This window comes from Schistocerca cancellata, chromosome 2, assembly GCF_023864275.1.
Source record: "Schistocerca cancellata isolate TAMUIC-IGC-003103 chromosome 2, iqSchCanc2.1, whole genome shotgun sequence".
Classification (NCBI taxonomy): Eukaryota; Metazoa; Arthropoda; class Insecta; order Orthoptera; family Acrididae; genus Schistocerca; species Schistocerca cancellata.
In genome coordinates, this window is record NC_064627.1 from 1117405723 (window position 1) to 1117430348 (window position 24626).

The 24626-nt window shown below is 37.8% G+C and overlaps 1 protein-coding gene across 5 annotated transcripts in view; it reads left to right on the forward strand.

Moving 5' to 3' along the window:
• Window positions 1-24626, forward strand: part of LOC126163154 (protein CLEC16A homolog) — a 212618-nt gene that overhangs the window by 170980 nt on the left and 17012 nt on the right. The window lies entirely within an intron of this gene.

Sequence of the window (24626 nt, forward strand, 5' to 3'; positions counted from 1 at the left end):
GGGCTGAACTGAACAGAAAAGCTATCCTTTCTTTTAATTTTGGGCATCTACAAAGTAGGAATACTGGCAGGAATTCTTTCACAAGATGACTTTCTTGCCATTCCTCTTGTTAAGAAAAGTTTAATGCAGTAATATATTATTGACCACCACTTATGACGGTCAGATTAGTAAGAGCTGTATTCAATTGGAGAATGTGCATACGTTATTTGTAAATGTGGATAAGTTGGTGCATTAATTCATTTGTTAGGTTATTCTCTGATTCATTTTCATTTTGATCTTCTTCCTCTGCTAATATTCCACAGTAATAATTTGTAAATAACATGAACTTCAGCAGCTGATTCTCTGTTATATACATTTAGAGAACAGCAATGGTGAAAATGAAATAACCCATTAGCTTAGCCCATACAGCCAACTGTACAACCATCTTCTATGCAGACATGGTAAACCATATTACTGAAGAATGATTTACTGTGTTGCTGCAATATGCATCCTAAAGTATTTAAGCAAATAGGAAGACAACTTTAGTATATTGAAGATTGCAGATTTGCACTGAGGCATATATAAGTGGCGCTACAGAAATCCTGGAGGCAGCCATCTCCTCGGAAGTGAAGATAGTCATCTGTGTTGCGGGAGTAAATGATAGAACTGTTAAGGAGTGTCAGAATAGAAGTTGGAGTGCTGGAATAGAAGTTACATGATTTTCCTTAACACCCAAAATTATACATATTCTCTGTTTCTTCTTAAGCTGCTGACTGGCTGCTGGTGATTTAACTGATAACTGGAAGAGAGATAGAGAAGTACCCCTATCTTACTCTCTCATAGTGATAGGATTCCACATTTCAACATTACCACATGCCATGAAATACAGTTATTTATACCGTAAAATCTCTGAATTGTTATGTAATTGTCAAGATGATTGATGTAGAGTAGTATGGATTTGTAGGTTGAGAGGCCTGGTGGGGTATGTAAAGTGACTAAATGTGTTAGGTTCATTTTGTCCCCACAAATTAGCAGTGTTACATTATGAAATTTCATACGTTGTTTTTTTAGTTTTTGCTGAAGAACGTCAGTTTGATTCTACTATACCACAAAAAATCTTAAGTGTTTGACACAATGCCCCATAGCAGATTGTTGACGAAAGTCTGAGCATACACGCTAGGTTCCCATATATATGAGTGACTCAAAACACTCCTAAGTAATAGACGCCAATACATTGTCCTCGATGGTGTGTGTTCATTAGGGACAAGAGTGTTGTCAGGAGCATCCCAGGGAAATGTGATAAGAACACTCTTGTTCCCCATGTTTGTAAATGATCTGAAAGATAGCGTGAGTAGCAATCTGTGACTGCTGATGATGCTGTAGTATACAGGAAAGTGTCATTGTTGAATACTAGTCAGGAGGATGTAGTAAGACTTAGTGCAGAAAAATGTAAGTTAAATCAGATGAGTAGGAAAGACAGTCCTGTAATGTTACAGTACAGTATTAGTGATGTGCTGCTTGACACAGTCACATCAGTTACTTATGTAAGCATAATGTTACAAAGTAATATGAGATAGAGCAAGGATGTATGGTTAGTAATAGGGAAGTCAAATAGTCAACTTCAATTTATTAGGAAAATGTGGTTCATCTATAAAGGAGACAGAGTAAAGAACACTAGTGTAACTTGTCATTGAGTACTGCTGGGGTGTTTGGAATCCCCAGTAGTTCAGATTACGGAGAAACATTGAAGTGGTTCAGAGGTATGCTCTTAAATGTGGTACAGGTAGGATTGATCAGTATGCAAGTATTACGGAGATGTTTTTTGAGCTCAAATGGGAGTCTGTGGAGGGAAGATGACTTATTGCAGAATGATTCTAGTGCTGCCAATGTACATTTTGCATAACGACAGTGAAAACAAACTAAAAGAAATTAGGACTTCTACGCAAGTGCATAGACAGTATTTTTCCCATAGCGAGTGGAACAGGAAAGGGAGTGATTAGTAGTGGTACATGATACTCTCCACCATGCTCTTTATTGTGGCTTGCAGGGCTTGTATGTATAATTTAATTGGGTAGATAAAAATTCTACTTACTAAGCAACAGTGGGAGAACACGAGTTAACACATTAAATTTTGATTTAATTGAAGGAGGAGGGGGGGGGGGATGGAATGGAAAGGGAAGGGATGGTTGATATCAGCTGCTTCAGGACTTTGTGTGGCACTAGCAGCAACACGTGAAAATGTGTGCCAGACTGGAATTCAAAGCTAGGCTCTCCTGCATACGAGGCAGTTGCATTAACCACTGCACCACACAAGACTAAGCGCAACTGTGCAGACTATTTCAGTACGCCTCACAGCTGATACACACTCCCACCGAGTGCCACTTATCTGCTGTCCCTGTCCATTTTCTCCATGCTCACTACACTGAGATTCCCACAGGAGTTCGGACATACTTGTGTATCCACACTGAAGAAGGTGGATTCATTGCCCATCTAGGCAAGTCAGTTATATGAATGCGTGGTGTCTTTCTGTTGGACATGTCCGAAAGAGCAGACACCATGCATTCGTAAAAAAGATATTAAAGTCTGCAGGTTTTCAGAGCCAGTGGCTACATACAGATTGAGCATACAATTCTTTTCTATAAAACATTACTCTGCCTTACATAGTTTCTTTTAAATTTTTAGCAACCTGGAAATGTGTTGCAGTGATTCAGAGTAGTATATGTTTGCTTGGTGCTACAATTAGGCTAATACTTGAAGTATAAAGCACTAAGGCACAAACATGTAATGTATTCCTGCATGAAATGGCCAATGAACATCTCATCACACACTTGAGCTGATGTGCCACTTTTGTATACAAACATTTGAGGGGCAAAAATGTCTGTATATCAGTCAGTCAGTTAGTTATTTGCATGTTCTATGGATCATAATTGTTATCTCTAACTATGAGTGGAATGAATCAGCTTACAATTATAATACATTTTCTCTCTGAAACATATGGTAATATGATGACAATTTACATGACTGTTTGAAGCACATCGGATAAGAACAGCACCTGCCAGCAGAATTTATTAATGAGACTTTACCAAAAGGTAACTGCTGACAGAACTAACTACAAACCAAAAACACATCAAAATTTACTCTTTCGATTTTATGCAAGTAACACTCAGCAGTTTTAATACAGACAAGTTGATGATTTCAGTATTAAGCATCATACCAACAATATTTACTATTGCAGCTTAAGAAAAGCAACTGTTGGCACAACAAATGTGAGCAACCAATGCCAACAGAATTTACTATAGGAGCTTAAGAAAAACAACTGCTGGCAGAATTTAATAGAGTGATCGAATGAGCAAACACTTGTTCAGAAACAACCAACAAAGGAATATTAAAAACTATTGATATAATTAAAATTATGTGTAACACTGACAATTTAAGTGAGTGTTTAATTTAACTCGGAATGGCTAGTCCACAGAAATACAGGAGCAAATATATTTACTTGTACCAGGCCAGCAAGGACCTGTTAAATAATGAAATTCAAACCAAACAGTACACACTTTCATTCAGAAAACTTATTACAGAACAGACCCTCAAAATTAGGCAGACCCAAAACTCAACACTGCTAATCACGTCCTGAAATAGTAAAACTGTGTACAAAATTCTGTCTGTAACATTGAACCATTAGATGGTAATGGAAGCAGAACCAAAAAAATACTGAGTTTAACAGTGCTAGACTAAATAGCTGGGCAGCCACAGTAGTTTGTTAATTTAACTCTATTACTACAGGTTAAGGACATCATAAAGCTTTTTCCATTGCAACTGAACAGTTTTTTTTCGGTAGCGGCATTACTTATAATACACTGGCCCCAGTTTTGAGGTCAATGGGTACACAAAATAAACAGACACAATTAAAAAGTTCCCTTCCAGTAACACAAGAAACACAATCAATCAATCTCAAAAATTACTTATTTTAGTAATTTTAGTGATTTATTTAGTATAATACGTATACAGAACAACTTGAGATTAAAAGAGCCACTCATAGTTGCAAGGCACAATAAACAACCTCAAATAAAATTTATTTACTACGTCACAGTAGTGACTTCATTTACGTGAGGTTTACAGTTTTGAACGGGGCCCTCGAGCAGCACGTTAGGACTTTTCCAAGCAGTTCCACTAACACCACAAGATCAGTTACAGGAAACCACTAGAAACCACACACTAAACAACCTAACATAACTAGTTCAGTGATTCTACTCTGCTTCCAACAAAATTGGGTAACCAGGACGGCAAGGAACACAGTCCACGTAACAATGTAACAACCATTAAAATGAAGAATAAATGCTCACTAGAATTTCAGAGGATCCACATATAAATCAGTCACATCCCAAATAAGAGTCCACAATGTAACTTTCAGTCAGGAACCAACAGGACTTGATCCACAAGCGGCCCGATAGGTAACAAATATGTCACCACAGCTGATACAGGTTTTTTCTGGATACTTAAATGTCAATAACAAGTAAATGTCTAACTGTCCCTTCAAAATAAGTTTTCCGCTGGGTGACCTTCACTGGCCAATCAGCAACAACTGAGACTTTGAACCAGCACAGACTATCACTTAAAATGTAACTACTACCCAAGCGTACCACCAGCCACAAAGTCTCTGCCCTTGCTACACGCAGTCACTCAATAGCAACTTAATGACTGTGCCCTTAACTCAGTTACACACTGCCCACCACAGCAGTGCTTAAATCGCTCATCATCAGACAGTGACTCCCCTCTGGTGGTGCAGGCTTCATTGTAGACAAGAAAATTAAAAACATTACAGATATTGAAAGAATCTCATACTGAATAGAAATACTTTTTTTTAGAAATAAACAAAATATATTTCAAGGAATCTATAGAGTACATGTACTAGTGTGCTTAGTCTTGTGGGGAAAGTAAGAGACCTCTATGGAGAATTACAGAAACTGATAAATGACAGAATCCCACTACAAGATGATAGTGGAGGATTAAGCAAAAGTATGCCCAAAACTGAAGAATTAATCTTCTCTATGAAACTCATGTAAGTGACACAGGTAATACAATAGTGGAATTTGCAGAGGAGGACATGATTGTCCTTAACACATTCTTCCAGAAGAAAACAGATAAAAACTGGACCTGGCAATTCGCATCAGAATTTGACTATATTTTGTCAAATAACAAATGAATTAAACACAATGTGTCAGTCCTAACTCACTTACCAATGCAAATTTACTGTGGACTAGTAAAATACAGAATAAAAATTGACAGACCTTGACAAAAACTAGTCAAAAATAGGACTGGAAAGTAAATTTTGATGATTTATATAAGGATAGGGAGCAAACCAAATAAAATTATTCAACAACGTAGCATTGTGGAAAATGAGTGTGTGAACTACACAAAAGGTACAGTCGTGTAACAAATGTATATAGGCAGCTAACAAAAGATGTTGCAGATATGAGGGAGACAAATGAAATGACTATCTCAAATAGATGTTGTCTATTAAAGGATAGAACAGTTAAAAGCTCAAATGATGATAGGAATGTGATAGAATTATACAGGGTGTTACAAAAAGGTACAGCCAAACTCTCAGGAAACATTCCTCACACACAAATAAAGAAAAGATCTTATGTGGACATGTGTCCGGAAACGCTTAATTTCCATGTTAGAACTCATTTTAGTTTTGTCCACCTATGCTCAATGGAGCACGTTATCATGATTTCATACGGGATACTCTACCTGTGCTGCTAGAACATGTGCATTTACAAGTACGACACAACATGTGGTTCATGTACTAGTGTGCTTAGTCTTGTGGGGAAAGTAAGAGACCTCTATGGAGAATTACAGAAACTGATAAATGACAGAATCCCACTACAAGATGATAGTGGAGGATTAAGTAAAAGTATGCCCAAAACTGAAGAATTAATCTTCTCTATGAAACTCATGTAAGTGACACAGGTAATACAATAGTGGAATTTGCAGAGGAGGACATGATTGTCCTTAACACATTCATCCAGAAGAAAACAGATAAAAACTGGACCTGGCAATTCGCATCAGAATTTGACTATATTTTGTCAAATAACAAATGAATTAAACACAATGTGTCAGTCCTAACTCACTTACCAATGCAAATTTACTGTGGACTAGTAAAATACAGAATAAAAATTGACAGACCTTGACAAAAACTAGTCAAAAATAGGACTGGAAAGTAAATTTTGATGATTTATATAAGGATAGGGAGCAAACCAAATAAAATTATTCAACAACGTAGCATTGTGGAAAATGAGTGTGTGAACTACACAAAAGGTACAGTCGTGTAACAAATGTATATAGGCAGCTAACAAAAGATGTTGCAGATATGAGGGAGACAAATGAAATGACTATCTCAAATAGATGTTGTCTATTAAAGGATAGAACAGTTAAAAGCTCAAATGATGATAGGAATGTGATAGAATTATACAGGGTGTTACAAAAAGGTACAGCCAAACTCTCAGGAAACATTCCTCACACACAAATAAAGAAAAGATCTTATGTGGACATGTGTCCGGAAACGCTTAATTTCCATGTTAGAACTCATTTTAGTTTTGTCCACCTATGCTCAATGGAGCACGTTATCATGATTTCATACGGGATACTCTACCTGTGCTGCTAGAACATGTGCATTTACAAGTACGACACAACATGTGGTTCATGCACGATGGAGCTCCTGCACATTTCAGTCAAAGTGTTTCTACGCTTCTCAACAACAGATTCGGTGACCGATGGATTGGTAGAGGAGGACCAATTCCATGGCCTCCACGCTCTCCTGAACTCAACCCTCTTGACTTTCATTTATGGGGGCATTTGAAAGCTCTTGTCTACGCAACCCTGGTACCAAATGTAGAGACTCTTCGTGCTCGTATTGTGGACGGCTGTGATACAATACGCCATTCTCCAGGGCTGCATCAGGGATTCCATGCGACGGAGAGTGGATGCATGTATCCTCGCTAACAGAGGACATTTTGAACATTTCCTGTAACAAAGTGTTTGAAATCACACTGGTACGTTCTGTTGCTGTGTGTTTCCATTCCATGATTAATGTGATTTGAAGAGAAGTAATAAAATGAGCTCTAACATGTCCACATAACATATTTTCTTTCTTTGTGTGTGAGGAATGTTTCCTGAAAGTTTGGCCGTACCTTTTTGTAACACCCTGTATAAGGAAATGAACTTGAATAAGACATAATGATGACTGTAATGAAAATGAAATTGAGGTTGCAGCAGTGCATGTTGCTAAGTGAGTGGATAGTCATTTTGCTGTAAAATAACCACACCATGATGTTATAAGTTTTTGTTTTATTGCTATGAAATAGTTTCAACCTAACACTCATCTTCTGGCAGAACTTAAAAAAAATAGATGTTGAAGACCACATGCATTTGCCATTTTAAATGAGAAGTTCTGTCAGAAGGTGACTGTTATTGAAACTGGTTGCAGAATGATAAAACAAAAACTTAAAACAGATTGGGTTGGTGTTTTACAATAAATTTTTATTATAATTTTTTTTAATGCCACACAGTGTTAAGAAGATTGATAGTAGTAAAGCCAGGGAAACTTTACTGGTTTCCAAGAGATACAAAAGGCTAAAGATGTCCACATGGAAGCATTTAGCCAAAGATGGTAATGTGTAGAGAGGTCTAGAGGTGGCCTTTATGTAACAGTGAATGTTAAATGTTTAACATTCTCGTATATATGGTATGCTTGCTAAATGTGTTTAAATTAATTTACATTTTTTCATTACAGAATTTGTGCCACTATCCCTGCCCCACCCCCACCCACCCAAGATTGCTGAAGAGTTACCATACGCTAAGCTATGTAATCTTCACATAAATTATATGAATATGTCGGAATGCCACTGCGAAAGCAGAAACATCTTAGTTACTTAAACATGTTTGTACACAAAACTGCTGCAACAATACAGTTCAATGTCTGATATTTATTGTGGATTGTAAGCATGAATTTACTTCAAGGACATGCATTCACACTCATACATCTGAGTGTTGGCTTATACTATCTTTCATTATACCATAACAGCAGTATAGAGTGGCGTTTTTTCTGTGGTGTAATTGTAGTACCACTCGTGCATACCACTCCAAATTGTTATTATATGTTTTCAAGGTGTTAAAATTCTAAAACAAACTGTGAAAGCCTTTGAAGATATCTGTCCCTTAGGAAACTAGTTTTAGCAAAATAAAGTCATAGTTAATCACTGTGATTGGTTGCTATCATCACTGCATTACCTGCTAGAGAAACAATCATGAAGATGTATGTGCTCATCGGGATAAAATTAATTCTGTATGTCTTGTATATTTTCAGTTGGATGTTGTGTTAATTGAGATGTTTTTCACCTTATTATGAGTTTTATTGTCTAAAATCTCTTCAAACTACTGTTTGCTCATCAGTATCAGTGGTTGAAATGTCTGCTGCAAAACTGTATATTAGCCTTATAAATGTGGTAACATCAAATTATAGTGAAACTGAAATATTTTTTGGTAGTCCCTAATTTATAGCACGGAAGTCATTTATTAACATTTGCTGAATACAGAATAAGTGAAACACAGCTCATGAAAATTACTGGTCTGTCAATTCTCCAGGACTACAAATGAAAATAATTTGATAGATGCAGTTTCAGTTATGGACATAGAAACAATTTATAGGCTAGACAGTGTTCCATTATTTAGCTGTATGGTATCACAGTCTGCCGAAATAGAACTTAATAGTTCTGGTAGAACTTAAGACTACATGCAGGACCCAAGCAGGCCCATCAAACATGAAAATGAAGAAGAATAACCAGTGTTCAGGCCCATCAAACATGAAAATGAAGAAGAATAACCAGTGTTCAGGCCCATCAAACATGAAAATGAAGAAGAATAACCAGTGTTCAGGCCCATCAAACATGAAAATGAAGAAGAATAACCAGTGTTGTGCCAAGTCATTTTCGGTACTTATGTCAGTGAAAAAGAACACTTTAGCTACCAAAAAAAACGTGTGTCTGGGCCCATGACCGTTTGGCCTTAAATTGGCCGGATGACAGCCCATTTGACCTGCCAGCCAGATATGCTGTGTTGTTCACTGCTCGCAGCAACCTGCCAGGCGTGGTTGTTATATTGCGCATCAATATTATTGTGTCAGCTATCGATATGTCTCATGAGACTACAAGACATTTTAACTTCAAATTAAAATAACATTTTTTTTCTTTTAAAGCTGAATGAATGGTTTACAAAATTTACAGACATACGGCTCTGTAATCGTGAGGCACTTGCTATGCCATATTATTTGAAAAGGGATAGTTTGCTAGATATAAAATATAAGGCAAGCAAAAATAGGGCACAAGGTTTGGCCACCATAAAGGCCTTCAGTTTTGTTGTTCTCTGTATTCTCTCCTTTTTTTCTTTTATAACTTGAAAATATTGCTTTCAGTTGTATTCTTTCTCGTAAAGACTTTTCCTCCAGTATTTCTCTGTTGTTATTGTAATATTCTTAATTATGCATTCATGTTGCATGTTATTTCAAAAGTATTGTTGTTTCATTGATATTGCATGGTATGATGTGAACCATAAAAACCAGCTTTGCATGGAATGTTTGTGCTTGTTGGGTTATACAAAACTAACTTTTGTTGAAGTCTGAAGAAGAAAGTCCAAATGAATGCATTAATTAATATCTTCAAAAAAAAATTATAGGTGAGTACAACTTTGCTTTAGCATTTTTATGTAGTTGTCTACAAAAATTATTGTGTAAGTTACTTGAAACCTTATACTATCATTATACATTATTCCGATTGGTTAAGAAGAGGTTGCATAGGTGTTTGAAGTTTGTGTTAGTTCGCTGTAATTTAGTTTAGATTGTGCCTACATTAATCAGTGGTTCAAAGCAATGTTCTTTGCATGTTAGCAGGATTTGTTTCTGTTGTCACGTATATCAGACTTAGGGCTTGATGGGCATTCTTTCTATAGTTCTTGTCATGTACACCATTGCCCAGTAATGTCCCCCCCCCCCCCCCCCCCCCCAGAGATGTTTGTCATTGTGTACAAGATTGCACATGTTACACAGCAGTAACTCTGGCATCTTCATCTCTCTCTTAATGTTCATATTCATTGGAACAAATATTACTACTACTTAACTACAACTAAAGCACTTCTGGTGAAAACTGACTACACCTAGACTTTTTTTTCATATTGAGGTCAGTGTGTTGTAAACTACCAAAGCTTGGAAATGAAGCTGAGGAACAGTTATTCTTTCTTAGGAAGAGGAGGTATTTTTTTGGGTATAATATTACTTGGAGCAATATATTATCGCTCTCAGTGATTGGTGCTTCCTAGATGAGAAAAATTATATTTTCTTTTGCTTTACAAAGGAAGAACAGCAGAATTATTCACACTTACAAGCTAACATCATACACTTCTGCCTAGATGTCAGTGGTGATGTGTTGTGACATGTACTGAATTACACACCAAAAGCATTGGGAAGCCAATGTGACCCATGACCAAAGTCCATGTAGACCAGTTGCAGGTGCTTCCAGGTGCATTTCACTTGATGGCAGGCCACATGTCATTGATAGGATTGAGACCAGATGATGTGTACAAGGGGGCAGGGGATACAAACTCTCTCATGTGTTGAGTGTTACTTAATCCATTATGACAGAGTATGGGAGTTAAGGGGGAGTGAAGTGTATTGTTGAAGGTACAAGTTGCAAACAGTGGTCTGTAGGCAAACGAACAGATGCACTTAATTCCACAACAGGATCTTGAATATCCAACGTTGAAAGACAATGGCAGACACATCAAAGCCCTCTATTTCAGCCCATGTAACATCTTCCTACACAAGAATATCTCCACCATTTACCTTAAAAGTGCCCTGTTGGCAAGTGGGATGCATCACTGGAACTAGTTAGCGATATGCTCATAACCTAGAATTGGCACATTCCAATGTGTACCATGACTCATCAGTCCAGGTGACCTTTTTCCACCCTTGAAATATTCAGTGGTGATATTCCCACACCATGCTAACATTTGTGTTCTCTTATATTTGAGCCCAACATTGAATTAGTGGGTTACTTGTTGTACTGCTGCTCAGCTATCTGATGCTAAAATCTGTTATAGTCAGTAGGTATCTCTGTTGTCAACACATTGTTATACACAGGAGTTGACTCAGGGTGTGGCAATTTTCCTCAAATTATGGGACTCCTGGTACTCCCTTCACATGGTGACATGTAAAAATACTGCTTATATCCACACCCAAGGATGTGGAGTTCCCATGGATTGGGCATTTATGACTTGTGTGATCACATTTGCATATGAAATGCGCATATGGCATATTTTGGCCTGGAGTCCCTTTTCGGGGAGTTCAGTCACCTGGTGCAAGTCTTTTTATTTTACCAGACCTCGGAGAATTGCATGTCGATAATGATGAAATCATGATGAGGGCCACAGAACACCCAGTCCCCAAGTATAGAAAATCTCTGAGCCAGGCATCCAACCACACTGATCGCTTGGCTACGGATGCGGACACATGTACTGATGTGCTGGATATTTCTTTTATGACACTCAACATACTAGCAATAAATGTCTGATTAACTTTCTCTTGAATTTGTAGAGAATCTCATTTTCTTGTTTCGTGTCCGATGATGACTTATTCAAGATCTTCAACTGGAGTGCAGAACCTCAGTCTCAGCTGTTGTCAAGGTGACAAAGGCAACATGGAAATTATTTTTGTCTTCACATTTATGATGAAACTAACTTTCATTCTTAACAATAAGTAAATTTAAGGAGTACTTGGAAGCGAGTGTCTGGCCTTGGGAAGATTTAAAATTATATACTTTAATCTGTGTTCTTAATGTCTTCTTTTACTGAATAAATGATTCGACTACTTTTATTACATTGTCCCAGAATGTAATTCCTCAAGGCAAGAGAAACTGAAAGTATGCAAAATTAGTTCCCACTGTTTAGTTTTTTCTGAGAAGTTTGTGCTAAATGTCAGACTTTTCTCCATAGTAATTAACTGGTAAGAGGACAAGTGCTGTTTTTCTGTGAGTGATTTTATGTTTGTTTGTCCTAGTTCCAGCCTTTTTACTGATAATTATCAACTAAAAATGACATAAGGTAAACTGGAGAGCTGGTCAGAAATGACAGATTTTATGTTCTGCCCGTGAGAAATGTGTGGGTTGTTGTTGTTGTCTTCAGTCTGAAGATAGGCATGATGCAACTCTCCATGCTAGTCCATCCTGTGCAAGGCACTTCATCTCTCTATAACTGCTACAAGCTACATCCATTTAAACATGTTTACTGTATTCAAGCCTTGTCTCCTTCTACTGTTTTTACACCCCATACTTCATTACATTGTTAAATTGACAACCCTTTGATGCCTCAGGATGTGTTCTGTTAACAACCCCTTCTTTTAGTTAAGTTGTGCCATAAATTTCTTATTTCCCCAGTATGATTCAATACCTCCTCATTTGTTGTTTGATCTACCCATATAATCTTCGGCATTCTTCTATAGCACCACATTTCAAAAGATTCTGTCTTCTTCTTGTCAGAATTGCCTATCATCAATGTTGCACTTTCAAACAAGGCTACACTCCAGACAAAAACCTTGAGAAAAGACTTTCTAACACTTAAATTTCTTTTACATGTTAACAAATTCCTCTTTTTTTTTTTTGCTTTTCTTGCTATTGCCAGTCTGTATTTATTATCCTTTCTTCCTTTACCATCATCCATTATTTTGCTTTCCACATAACAGAACTCATCTACTAAATTTAATGTCTCATTTCCTAACCTGATACCCTCACCCTGATTTACTTTGACTACATTACTTTACAATAGTTTTAATTTTAATGGTGATCACCTTGTAATGTTTTTGCAAGACACTACCAGTTCCTTTTAGTGCTCTTCCAAGCCCTTAGCCATCCATGTCAGAAATACAATGTCGTTGACAAACCGTCAAGTTTTTATTTGTTCGCCTTGAACTTTAATTCCCTTTCCAAATTCCAATTTTTTTCCCCCACAGCTTGCTCACTGTAGAGATTGAACATCATCAGACTAAGTCTACCACCCTGTCTCACTATCACAAACTAGTTTTGCTTTTATGTCCTTTTTGCTTTTATGTCCTTCAGCTAACTGTGGTCTGGTTTCTCTAGAAGTTGCAGATAACCGTCTTGGTCCCTGTATTTTATCCCTTGTTGTTGTTGTTGTGATCTTCAGTCCTGAGACTGGTTTGATGCAGCTCTCCATGCTACTCTATCCTGTGCAAGCTTCTTCATCTCCCAGTACCTACTGCAGCCTACATCCTTCTGAATCTGCTTAGTGTATTCATCTCTTGGTCTCCCTCTACGATTTTTACCCTCCACGCTGCCCTCCAATACTAAATTGGTGATCCCTCGATGTCTCAGAATATGTCCTACCAACCGATTCCTTCTTCTAGTCAAGTTGTGCCACAAGCTCCTCTTCTCCCCTATTCTATTCAATACCTCCTCATTAGTTATGTGATCTACCCATCTAATCTTCAGCATTCTTCTGTAGCACCACATTTCGAAAGCTTCTATTCTCTTCTTGTCCAAACTATTTATCGTCCATGTTTCATTTCCATACATGGCTACACTCTAGACAAATGCTTTCAGAAAAGCTTCCTAGCATGTTAATGTATATTTGATGTTAACAAAATTCCCTTCTTCAGAAATGCTTTTCTTGCCATTGCCAGTCTACATTTCATGTCCTCTCTACTTTGACCATCATCAGTTATTTTGCTCCACAAATAGTAAAACTCCTTTACTACTTCAAGTGTCTCATTTCCTAATCTAATTCCCTCAGCATCACCCGACTTAATTCGACTACATTCCATTATCCTCGTTTTGCTTTTGTTGATGTTCCTCTTATACCCTCCTTTCAAGACGCTGTCCATTCCGTTCAACTGCTCTTCCAAGTCCTTTGCTGTCTCTGACAGAATTACAATGTCATCGGCGAACCTCAAAGTTTTTATTTCTTCTCCATGGATTTTAATACCTACTCCGAACTTTTCTTTTGTTTCCTTTATTGCTTGCTCAATATACAGATTGAATAACATTGGGGATAGGCTCCAACCCTGTCTCACTCCCTTCCCAACCACTGCTTCTCTTTCATACCCCCGACTCTTATAACTGCCATCTGATTTCTGTACAAATTGTAAATAGCCTTTCGCTCCCTGTATTTTACTCCTTCCACATTCAGAATTTGAAAGAGAGTATTCCAGTTAACATTGTCAAAAGCTTTCTCTAAGTCTACAAATGCTAGAAACGTAGGTTTGCCTTTTCTTAATCTTTCTTCTAAGATAAGTCGTAGGGTCAGTATTGCCTCACGTGCTCCCACATTTCTACGGAATCCAAACTGATCTTCCCCGAGGTCAGCTTCTACCAGTTTTTCCATTCGTCTGTAAAGTATTCGCATTAGTATTTTGCAGCTGTGACTTATTAAACTGATAGTTCGATAATTTTCACATATGTCTACACCTGCTTTCTTTGGGATTGGAATTATTATATTCTTCTTGAAGTCTGAGGGTATTTCGCCTGTCTCGTACATCTTGCTCACCAGATGGTAGAGTTTTGTCAGGACTGGCTCTCCCAAGGCCATCAGTAGTTCTAATGGAATGTTGTCTACTCCCGGGGCGTTGTTTCGACTCAGATCTTTCAGTGCTCTGTCAAACTCTTCACGCAGTATCATATCTCCCATTTCATCTTCATCTACATCCTCTTCCATTTCCATAATATTGTCCTCAAGTACATCGCCCTTGTATAGTCCCTCTATATACTTCTTCCACCTTTCTGCTTTCCCTTCTTTGCTTAGAACTGGGTTTCCATCTGAGCTCTTGATATTCATACAAGTGGTTATCTTCTCTCCAAAGTTCTCTTTAATTTTCCTGTAGGCAGTATCTATCTTACCCCTAGTGATATAAGCCTCTACATCCTTACATTTGTCCTCTAGCCATCCCTGCTTAGCCATTTTGCACTTCCTGTCGATCTCATTTTTTAGACGTTTGTATTCCTTTTTGCCTGCTTCATTTACTGCATTTTTATATTTTCTCCTTTCATAAATTAAATTCAATATTTCTTCTGTCACCCAAGGGTTTCTACTAGCCCTCGTCTTTTTACCTATTTGATCCTCTGCTGCCTTCACTATTTCATCCCTCAAAGCTACCCATTCTTCTTCTACTGTATTTCTTTCCCCCATTCCTGTCAGTTGTTCCCTTATGCTCTCCCTGAAACTCTGTACAAGCTCTGGCTCTTTCAGTTTATATCCAGGTCCCATCTCCTTAATTTCCCACCTTTTTGCAGTTTCTTCAGTTTTAGTCTACAGTTCATAACAAATAGATTGTGGTCAGAGTCCACATCTGCCCCTGGAAATGTCTTACAATTTAAAATCTGGTTTGTAAATCTCTGTCTTACCATTACATAATCTATCTGATACCTTTCAGTATCTCCAGAATTCTTCCATGTATACAACCTTCTATCACGATTCTTAAACCAAGTGTTAGCTATGATTAAGTTATGCTCTGCGCAAATTTCTACCAGGCGGCTTCCTCTTTCATTTCTTAGCCCCAATCCATATTCGCCTACTATGTTTCCTTCTCTCCCTTTTCCTACTCTTGAATTCCAGTCACCCATGACTATTAAATTTTCGTCTCCCTTCACTACCTGAATAATTTCTTTTATCTCATCACACATTTCATCAATTTCTTCGACATCTTCAGAGCTAGTTGGCATATAAACTTGCACTACTGTAGTAGGCGTGGGCTTCGTGTCTATCTTGGCCACAATAATGCGTTCACTATGCTGTTTGTAGTAGCTTACCCGCACTCCTATTTTTTTTATTCATTATTAAACCTACTCCTGCATTACCCCTATTTGATTTTGTATTTATAACCCTGTATTCACCTGACCAAAAGTGTTGTTTCTCCTGCCACCAAACTTCACTAATTCCCACTATATCTAACTTTAACCTATCCATTTCCCTTTTTAAATTTTCTAATCTACCTGCCCGATTAAGGGATCTGACATTCCACGGTCCGATCCGTAGAACACCAGTTTTCTTTCTCATAACAACGTCCTCTTGAGTAGTCCCTGCCCGGAGATACAAATGGGGGACTATTTTACCTCCGGAATATTTTACCCAAGAGGACGCCATCATCATTTAATCATACAGTAAAGCTGCATGCCCTCGGGAAAAATTATGGCTGTAGTTTCCCCTTGCTTTCAGCCGTTCGCAGTACCAGAACAGCAAGGCCATTTTGGTTAATGTTACAAGGCCAGATCAGTCAATCATCCAGACTGTTGCCCCTGCAGCTACTGAAAAGGTTGCTGTCCCTCTTCAGGAACTACATGTTTGTCTGGCCTCTCAACAGATACCCCTCCATTGTGGTTGCACCTGCGGTACGGCTATCCGTATCGTTGAGGCACGCAAGCCTCCCCACCAACGGCAAGGTCCATGGTTCATGGGGGGAGGTTATCCCTTGTACCGTTAGCTTTTCAAAGAGTGTACTCCAGTGTACAATGTCAACTTTGCCTTTCTTCATCCTACCTTCTGGAATAAGTCGTAGGACCAATATTGCCTCACAGATTCCTACACTCCTCTGGAACCCAAACTAACTTTCACCAAGGTCAGCATCTACCTGTTTTTCTGTTCTTGCATAAGTAATTTGATTTTTTGGTAGTATTCACACCTGTCAGGCCTGCCTTCTACGGAATTGGAATTATTACATTCTTCCTGAAATATGAGGTATTTTGTGTGTCTCACGTAACTTGCACACCAAATGAAATAATTTTGTCATGGCTGGCTCTCTCTCCCAATAATAAATTTTAAAGTGGTAGTAATATCACAACACAATAGTGTTATCTATTGGTTGCTTGTAAGAACTGGAATGGTGATCCACACATCAATTCGTTGAAAGGACCATTGGTCAGTGGGAGAATTAGTAGCTGGGGATGCAATACAACAAGCTACACCAGGTTAAACCAACTACAAAGCCATAGTACCATGGAATACTTCATGGCATTCATCCTAAAGGAAAACTGCCAGCATAAACATGATTAAGAACTCGTGCTGCCCAACTCTGAGGAGCACCCCCAGTTTGTCTTGCTTGTAGCTGACAGCAATTTGCTTTGATAATGATGTGAATGGTTGATTGGTCATCTTTTAGTCAGTGATCAACCAGCTGTGTCTTCTTGAGTAACTTTCTACGGTGTTACTGTCTGATGAAACCCCTTTTAAAATAAGTTCTGACAGTGTCTTAGGTTTTTATGTTTTATTTTCATCACTGTAAGATCTGTGAACAGAATATATATGTGTGTGTGTGTGTGTGTGTGTGTGTGTGTGTGTGTGTGTGTGTGTGTTTAGCAACTTTTACAAGTTTATAAAAAATATTTAAATATTTTACTATCTTAACCATACCTGTCTTGTAATGAAAACAGCACAGGTGCTAATGGTGTAGTTGGCATGTTCCCTAAACACATGATTACGATGTGAGCACATGACGTATGCTTCTAAATGCAAAAGATGCAGATTTGAGTATATTGGTTAATTGACTCCATTTAACTAATTGATCAGTTATACCCTAAGGAATCTTTTTATATAGTACTTCATTTGGCTGTTATCGTGTATTTTTTATGTTAACATGTCATTTTCATTTGTCAGAAAAGGTCATTATTGTTTATGTAAAACTACATAATGACTGTCTGTGAGATTAAGACATATACTATTTGCTATGAATCAGCTGTAGGTCTGTTTTGCTACCATACGGGTCGTTTATGGTATGATAGGGTTTGGGTCCTTGTTTAGTATCATGTGTCGTCACCAATTTCTGCATTTTTTTAGCTGCCGTTTTAAGTAACTGGTAAGTTTGTTGTTTACGTTAAGAACATGTGTGTACCTGGTTTTGAAGCTTTTAGAGCTGTACATATTGTTCACTTGGTCTAAATTTAGGTTTATTCTTTTGGTGTAGTTTTACAGTATGGCATACTGTTTCATCTTGTGATGTTATACAGATTACCTTCACGAAAAAGGAACACCCTAAAATTTTAGTTTAATAAATCAATTATATTGTAAGTGATTGTTACTATCAGTTCAGCCCAAATATTCACCTTAGCAGAAAATGTACTACTTCTGCAGTTCACTAAAAAAGTGGCAGCATGCACATGAATTAAAATTACTTACCACTTGCTTGACAGAGTGGCACTAAAACAGAAATGTGGCAACACAATAACAATTAATCAATAACCGTTATTAATGGTAATGATACCAAACTTTACTTAACTTTGGTAATAGTTTGATGTGTGACACTTGATGTCTTATTTTTAATAAAATGAAATCTGAAAAACTTTCTGATCTCTTGGCAACCTATGATATTGTCATTATGACAGAAAGTACTATGTAGATGCTCATAGCTGGTAGTACCTGTTGGTCCATAAAGAGCGACTGCTGAGTGGTAGCTGTAGTCTTCTGGACAAAAATCGCAGAGCTGTACCCCATAGAATAATTGCAGGAAATGGTGGCACATTAGAACTGTAGAACTGCAGGAACTGTAAAACTATGGGAACTGAGAAAGTGTTAGTTGCTCATCGTATTTTGTGCCTGTTGGTGGAAGGATCTCCACCCTCACCAGTGTTAGGCAAAGCAAAGCAGTCCACTGTTGACGTTGCTCTCTCTGGCAACACTATTGATGGCCTAATATGACACTCTGATGGACATGACAGAGAAGCAGAAAGGTAGTTCTAGTTGACGAGTGCCTTATGGAGGCAGCTGCTCAAAACTGAGATGGTGCCTAGGGAGTGGGGTGCCTGTGTGGTGGGGTTGCTGTGTACCTCCTTCCATGTACATGATATCACTCCACTGGGAGGGAGAACTATTAAAGCAGGCTGGCTTATTAGCATCCTGCTTTCTTGCTTACCAGCTTGTATTGTTGTTGGGTACATCCATGTTGCCCATGGCTCCAGCCTCCCTCTGGCATTCAACTGCGATACTGTAGGGAAGCCACAGTGAAGGGGCGGTCAGTGAAGAGTTTGCCGTTTCGACCTCCATAGGCTACATGTCCTTCGATTTTGTAAAAGGAGTTTGGCCCATGTGCATGTGAGTGCTGTGCAGCCTGATTTGGTTTTTATGACATGTTTCGACTCCATGTGAATATTTCACTTTAAACATCGAATTGGCTAGCTGCTATTTGACTATGACTCGTACGCATATCTTTTTCTCATCTTTGTTCATTGAAATGAGTACCGGATCATCAAGTTTAAAATGTTGTTGTTTGCAGACTTCTGTGGAGTTGCTTATCTGGAGATTGTGCATTGTGTGGAGTGGCTCTGTACTCAGAGAGGAAGATCAATAAGGCTTATGACTATATTATATTGTTGAACTGCCTTCATCATGTGTGACTTGAAAGTTTGTATTGATCTTTCAGCAAGTTCATTGGCTCCAGGATGTAACGCTGCAGTCTTGAAGTGTGAATTGCTGTTGGTTTCATAAAATAGTTAAAATTTCTGAGAAGAAAGTTGTCTCTCATTGTCAGCAACATTGTACCACAAATGTTATTTATGGATTCTTCCGTCTTCGTTCTTGATAGAACAATTCCATATTGAGGGTTGAATAACACTTAGACAGTTTTTTGTTCTACTGATTTTTATTTGTATGAACTAGTTTTCAGCTTATTAGGCCATCTTCAGATAATTACTGGCTATTGTTTACTAGGAACTTGTGTTCTTACGAACCAAACATTCTGGACTAAGATACAGCGCACTTACATACTATCTTTAGTTGTGGTATTGTCTTTGGAATTGTCAAACTGTTCTTTTGACATTTTGTTCTGTAAAACTATTCTTTAACATAATAAATTAATTTCAAGTGCCTCTAGTAGGCTGAGTTTTCTGCCTTTGTTGGCTATATGTAGCACTTCTGTGTGTGTTAGATATTTGTGTCCTCCTTTCACCACATGTTCAGCAAAGGTGGAGTCTGATTTATTTAATCTCCAGCTGTGTTCGTGTTCAGTCAGCCTTGTTGATTTGGCGCAGTCCGTATGACCAATGTATAGTTTATTGCAGTCAGTGCAGGTTATTTCGTAGACCCCACTGTTGTTTAGTTCATCTCTTTTGTCCTTGCTGTTGAATAGGAGATTAGCTGTAGTACCTCTTACATAAAATGGTTTTATAGTTTTCGGATTCAGTGTTTTGGCTAGTTTGTCTGATAGCTTACCTAGATATGGAATAGTACACCAGTTGGTTTTTGTCGTAGCTGATATTGCAGAGGGGGCATAAATGTTGGGCAAGATTTTCCTTCTTCGTTTCTTGTGCAAGATTTTGTCAACTAATTCAGGGTTATGGCCATTGTTATATGCAATATATTTAATGATGTTTACTTCTGTTTGGAAATTCTGTTTTGACAGTGGTATGGATGTGAGGCGATGCACAATGGAATGGAAGTTGCATGTTTGTGTGTTATTGAGGGTATTACTGTGTCTGTTGTTGTGGGTTTTCTGTAATTTTTTTTTCTAAATAATTCTAATTGTTGTCATACATAGTACTGACAAACCATAAAATGTGATTTATTATGTTAAAGAACAGTTTTACAGAACAAAAACTTGTTTGCCAATTTCAAAGACAATACCACAACTAAAGATCCTATGTAAGTGTTGCTTCATAACCTGGGTTGTGAGTAACTGAATCTCCTTTCCCTTCTTCCCTTTCTTTCCCCTCTCTCCTCCCTGATGAAGGAATATTTGTTCCGAAAGCTAGGAACATAAATTTTCGGTTTTGTTTTGTGTGTATCTATCGGCTGTACTGAGCTGAGGTAAGTACTGGCCAGACCCTCTATCTCTTTGTTAGTATTTGTTTCACTATGTAAGTGTTTGTATCTTAGTCCAGAATGTTTGGTTCATAAGAACACAAGGTCCTTGTAAACAATAGCCAGTAGTTATCTGAAGATAGCCTAATAAGCTGAAAACTAGTTCATACAAATAAAAATTAGTAGAACAAAAAACTGCCTAAATGTTATTCAAACCTGAGTACCACAAATGGAAATTTGCAGCAGGTATTGATGAGGATGATACAAGAAATGGTCTGTATGCAAGTGTGTCCATGGTTATGATGGCTGTGGCCACAGAAAATCTTGTTGAGGCTGTGCGGACTGGTGTTCTTGACACAAGTGGCAATTAGCCAGCATCATTTCAATGTCTTTGTCAATATTTTTTCAGTAGCAATTCTATCTGAAAGTGTGTTTTGTATGAACCATGCCCCAATTGCATTGATGTATCATCTGTAGTAACTTAGATTTAAACACTGCAGGAATAGCCACTCGTGTCTTGCGTGATTCTGAATGTACTGGAATGACACCTTTGTACCACCCAGCCATGTTGATATTGCACTTGACCTCCCAAGCCATATTTGAAGCACACAATGACCTGAGGGTAAACAGGAACAGTGGTGACTATGGAAAGTGCATTGCACTGTGAAGGATTTCAAGACACTTGTGCATATATTATCAAGTGGTTCAGCATGTCTTCATAAAATTTCATGATAAAAACCCATGAAAAGCCAACTGAAGCACCATCACTCCCAGGTGTGGCAATATTGTGGTCGACTGTTACGCTGTAGGTGCATGTCTCATATCCCAGTAAGATTTAATTTCTGGCTTATTAAGCAACCTCTTATCATTAGGCTGCTCCATTTGAATATACTGTTTCATCTTAAGACAAAACAGGATATTTAGACACAAGTTTTGCAATTAAGTTTGAGTTTACTCAGAAATTTTCCATAGTATCTTAGCTAATGATACTTACTGAAAAACAAACATCAGCTGATGAATCAGAATTTTTGTCTTGGTTTATTGGCAGACTTGAAAATTAATCTGCTTTCACGTGTTGTACTGTGGACCTGAATATAATTTCTTAGTCATAATTAGATAGAAGTACCCAGGGCTGCAAAAACTAATCTGTTTATGTAGGAACAGTATTGTTTGGTTCAAAGATAATCACTGAAGGATTGTAGTCAATGAGGGGGATAAATTTATGCCTGTAAATGTAATCGTGGAATTTCTGGACTGCAAATATAATCATGAGAGCTGCCGCCTCAGTCTGGCTACAGTTTCTTTGTACCCTTGTCAGAGTCTTTGTTTGTGTCCTAAGTATTGCACTTTATATTCAAAGAAGATGCACTTGTCTTTGTTGCACTTCAAATTTGCCATGCGAAGAATTTTGAAAACAGATTCCAAATTCTGTACGAGTTCCTGGAGGAGTTGTGCCTGAAGCACTTAAGTCATTAAGGTAGTTAATATCACTTTCAGAGCTTTTTGAATTAATTGTTCTAAATACCAGTGGAACAAACTCAGTGCTCTGCCTATTCCAAAGGGTAACCTTTTGCAACAGTATAGACCAAATGGAGTATTTATCATCATAAATCTGTGTGTGTCTTCATTCAAAGTGATATGCAAACATGCTTATTTATGACCCATTTTCACAAAGTACACACTGCCAACTAGTTTTGACATAGATTCATTTGGCTTGGGAACAGGATATGAGTAAATAATGGATTCAGCATTAACCATTGTTTTAAAATTCTTCATAGATGCCTAGTGGGCCATTTGGTTTCTGTACAGCTACAATCAGTGTCACCTGTTCACGACTGGCTATGGATCTATAATACTATTCTGTTAAAGGTGGCTGAGTTCTGGCAGTACATTATCTTTTATAGCTATAAAATTTTAGTTTAGTTATGTTACTAAATGTTGCTACCAATTCAGCCCAAACATTCACATGGCAGATAACATATTTCTACTATAGTTCACTAGAAAGGTGGCAGTATGCATGTAAGTTAAAAACCTATGTAAAACTTACTAGACAGGGTGGCACTAAAACAGAAATATGGCAGCACAATAAGAATTAATCAGTAACATTTATTAATAGTGATGGTACAGAACATTACTTAATTTTGATAACAGTTTAATGTGTTACTTTTGGTGTCCTGTAGGTAAAACAGTGAAATCTAAGTAACTTTGCAGTCTCTTGGCAATCTTGTGATATTATCACTATGACTGAAAGTATTATGCAGACACACATAGTTGACTGTCTTTATTGCTCCATAAAAAGCGATAACTAAGTCAGAACTGTAGCCTTCTGAATGGAACTCGTGAAACTGTGCTTTGTAGCATAATTGCAGGGAATGCTGGCACTATCAGAACTGCAGGAGCTGAAGGTCTCAGTGGTGCATTATTTTTTGTGCCTCTTGGCAGAAGGATCTCCATCCCCAACAATACTAGGAAGAAGCAAAGTAGTCCACATTTGACAGTGCTCTCTGTAGTGGGTGGCAACACAATTTGCACATGAGTACCATGTGCTGATGGATGTGGCATGGAAGCAGAAAGAGAGTCCCAGGTGTCCAGCACCATCTCTTTAAAACTGAGAAGGCTCCTGGCAAGTAATACTATGCAGACTGAATTTTCCTAAACTAACAGTATTTCTCATGTAGCAGCTGGTAAAAATCTGTTTAAATACATGAGATCTGTGGTGGTGCATGTGTATACCTTGTAAATAAGGTGTAGAAGTCCATGATGGAATATAATATTCCAGCAAGGCATTTTATGTAGGTGTGACTACCAACCAGAAGGGGAATTTTTCCTGCGTATGACCTTTTAGAGTCTCTGTCAACTGTCAACTCACCAAAAAGAGAAACATTATGAATAACTCAATTAATAATGCTGTCATTTATTAGAACTGTGTGCTTTTTCACTGAAAGCAGTTCATTATTTGCTAGTTTACATTTGCCGAAGCTCCATTAACGCCCTCAGTTAAGTCACTTGTTAGCATCTTAATTATTCACCAAGTTTGACGCAACTTACTAGCAGTGTGCTTAAGTTTATTTTACTTCTCATTCATTAGTTAGCAGCATTTTCCAAATTGTTATGATCTTGTTTTTATAACATTACAAATATAGAAAGAAAAGCATTACTTGATGGCAGATGTGTTGAAATGAAGAAGTAATATTGATTTTATAATGTAATGTATGCTGTTTTCATTTGGGAATGGCTGTAAATGTTTTTTTCTTATTATGAGTAAAGTGAGGCACTAGACCTCTTGAACATTTTGTCGAACATGAATAAAAAGGCAGTACTGACAAAAAGAGTTGAAGATTCTAAAATTAAACACTTACTTTGGATGTGCGCACATGCTACTCACTTAAATTGGCCTTTCTCAGTTAAAATTATTAATAGGTCAGAACTATGTGTTCTACAGCCAGTGGTTTACCAGCTAATCTATCTGAACACACACCTCAGTGTCTCATGAATTGATTAAAGAGTGCAGCATCCCAGAATGAGGGACATTTACTAAGTAATGCAACACATTTTTTTCTGAAAGAAGGTTGGTTTTATTTGGGAATCCAATTCACCATATTATTCCCTGTTCTTTTGGCTGCAAAATACCATTTTTCAACAAAATCTCCATTCAACGTGATGGCCTTATGCCACCTTACTGGGAGAGCTTGTATGCCTGCTGGTACCACTCCCCTACTGGTTGATATCAGAGCCAACATCTTGCTGCATCAATAACATCTCTGTCATCCATGTACTGCTTCCCGTGGTGTGCGTCTCTCATTGGG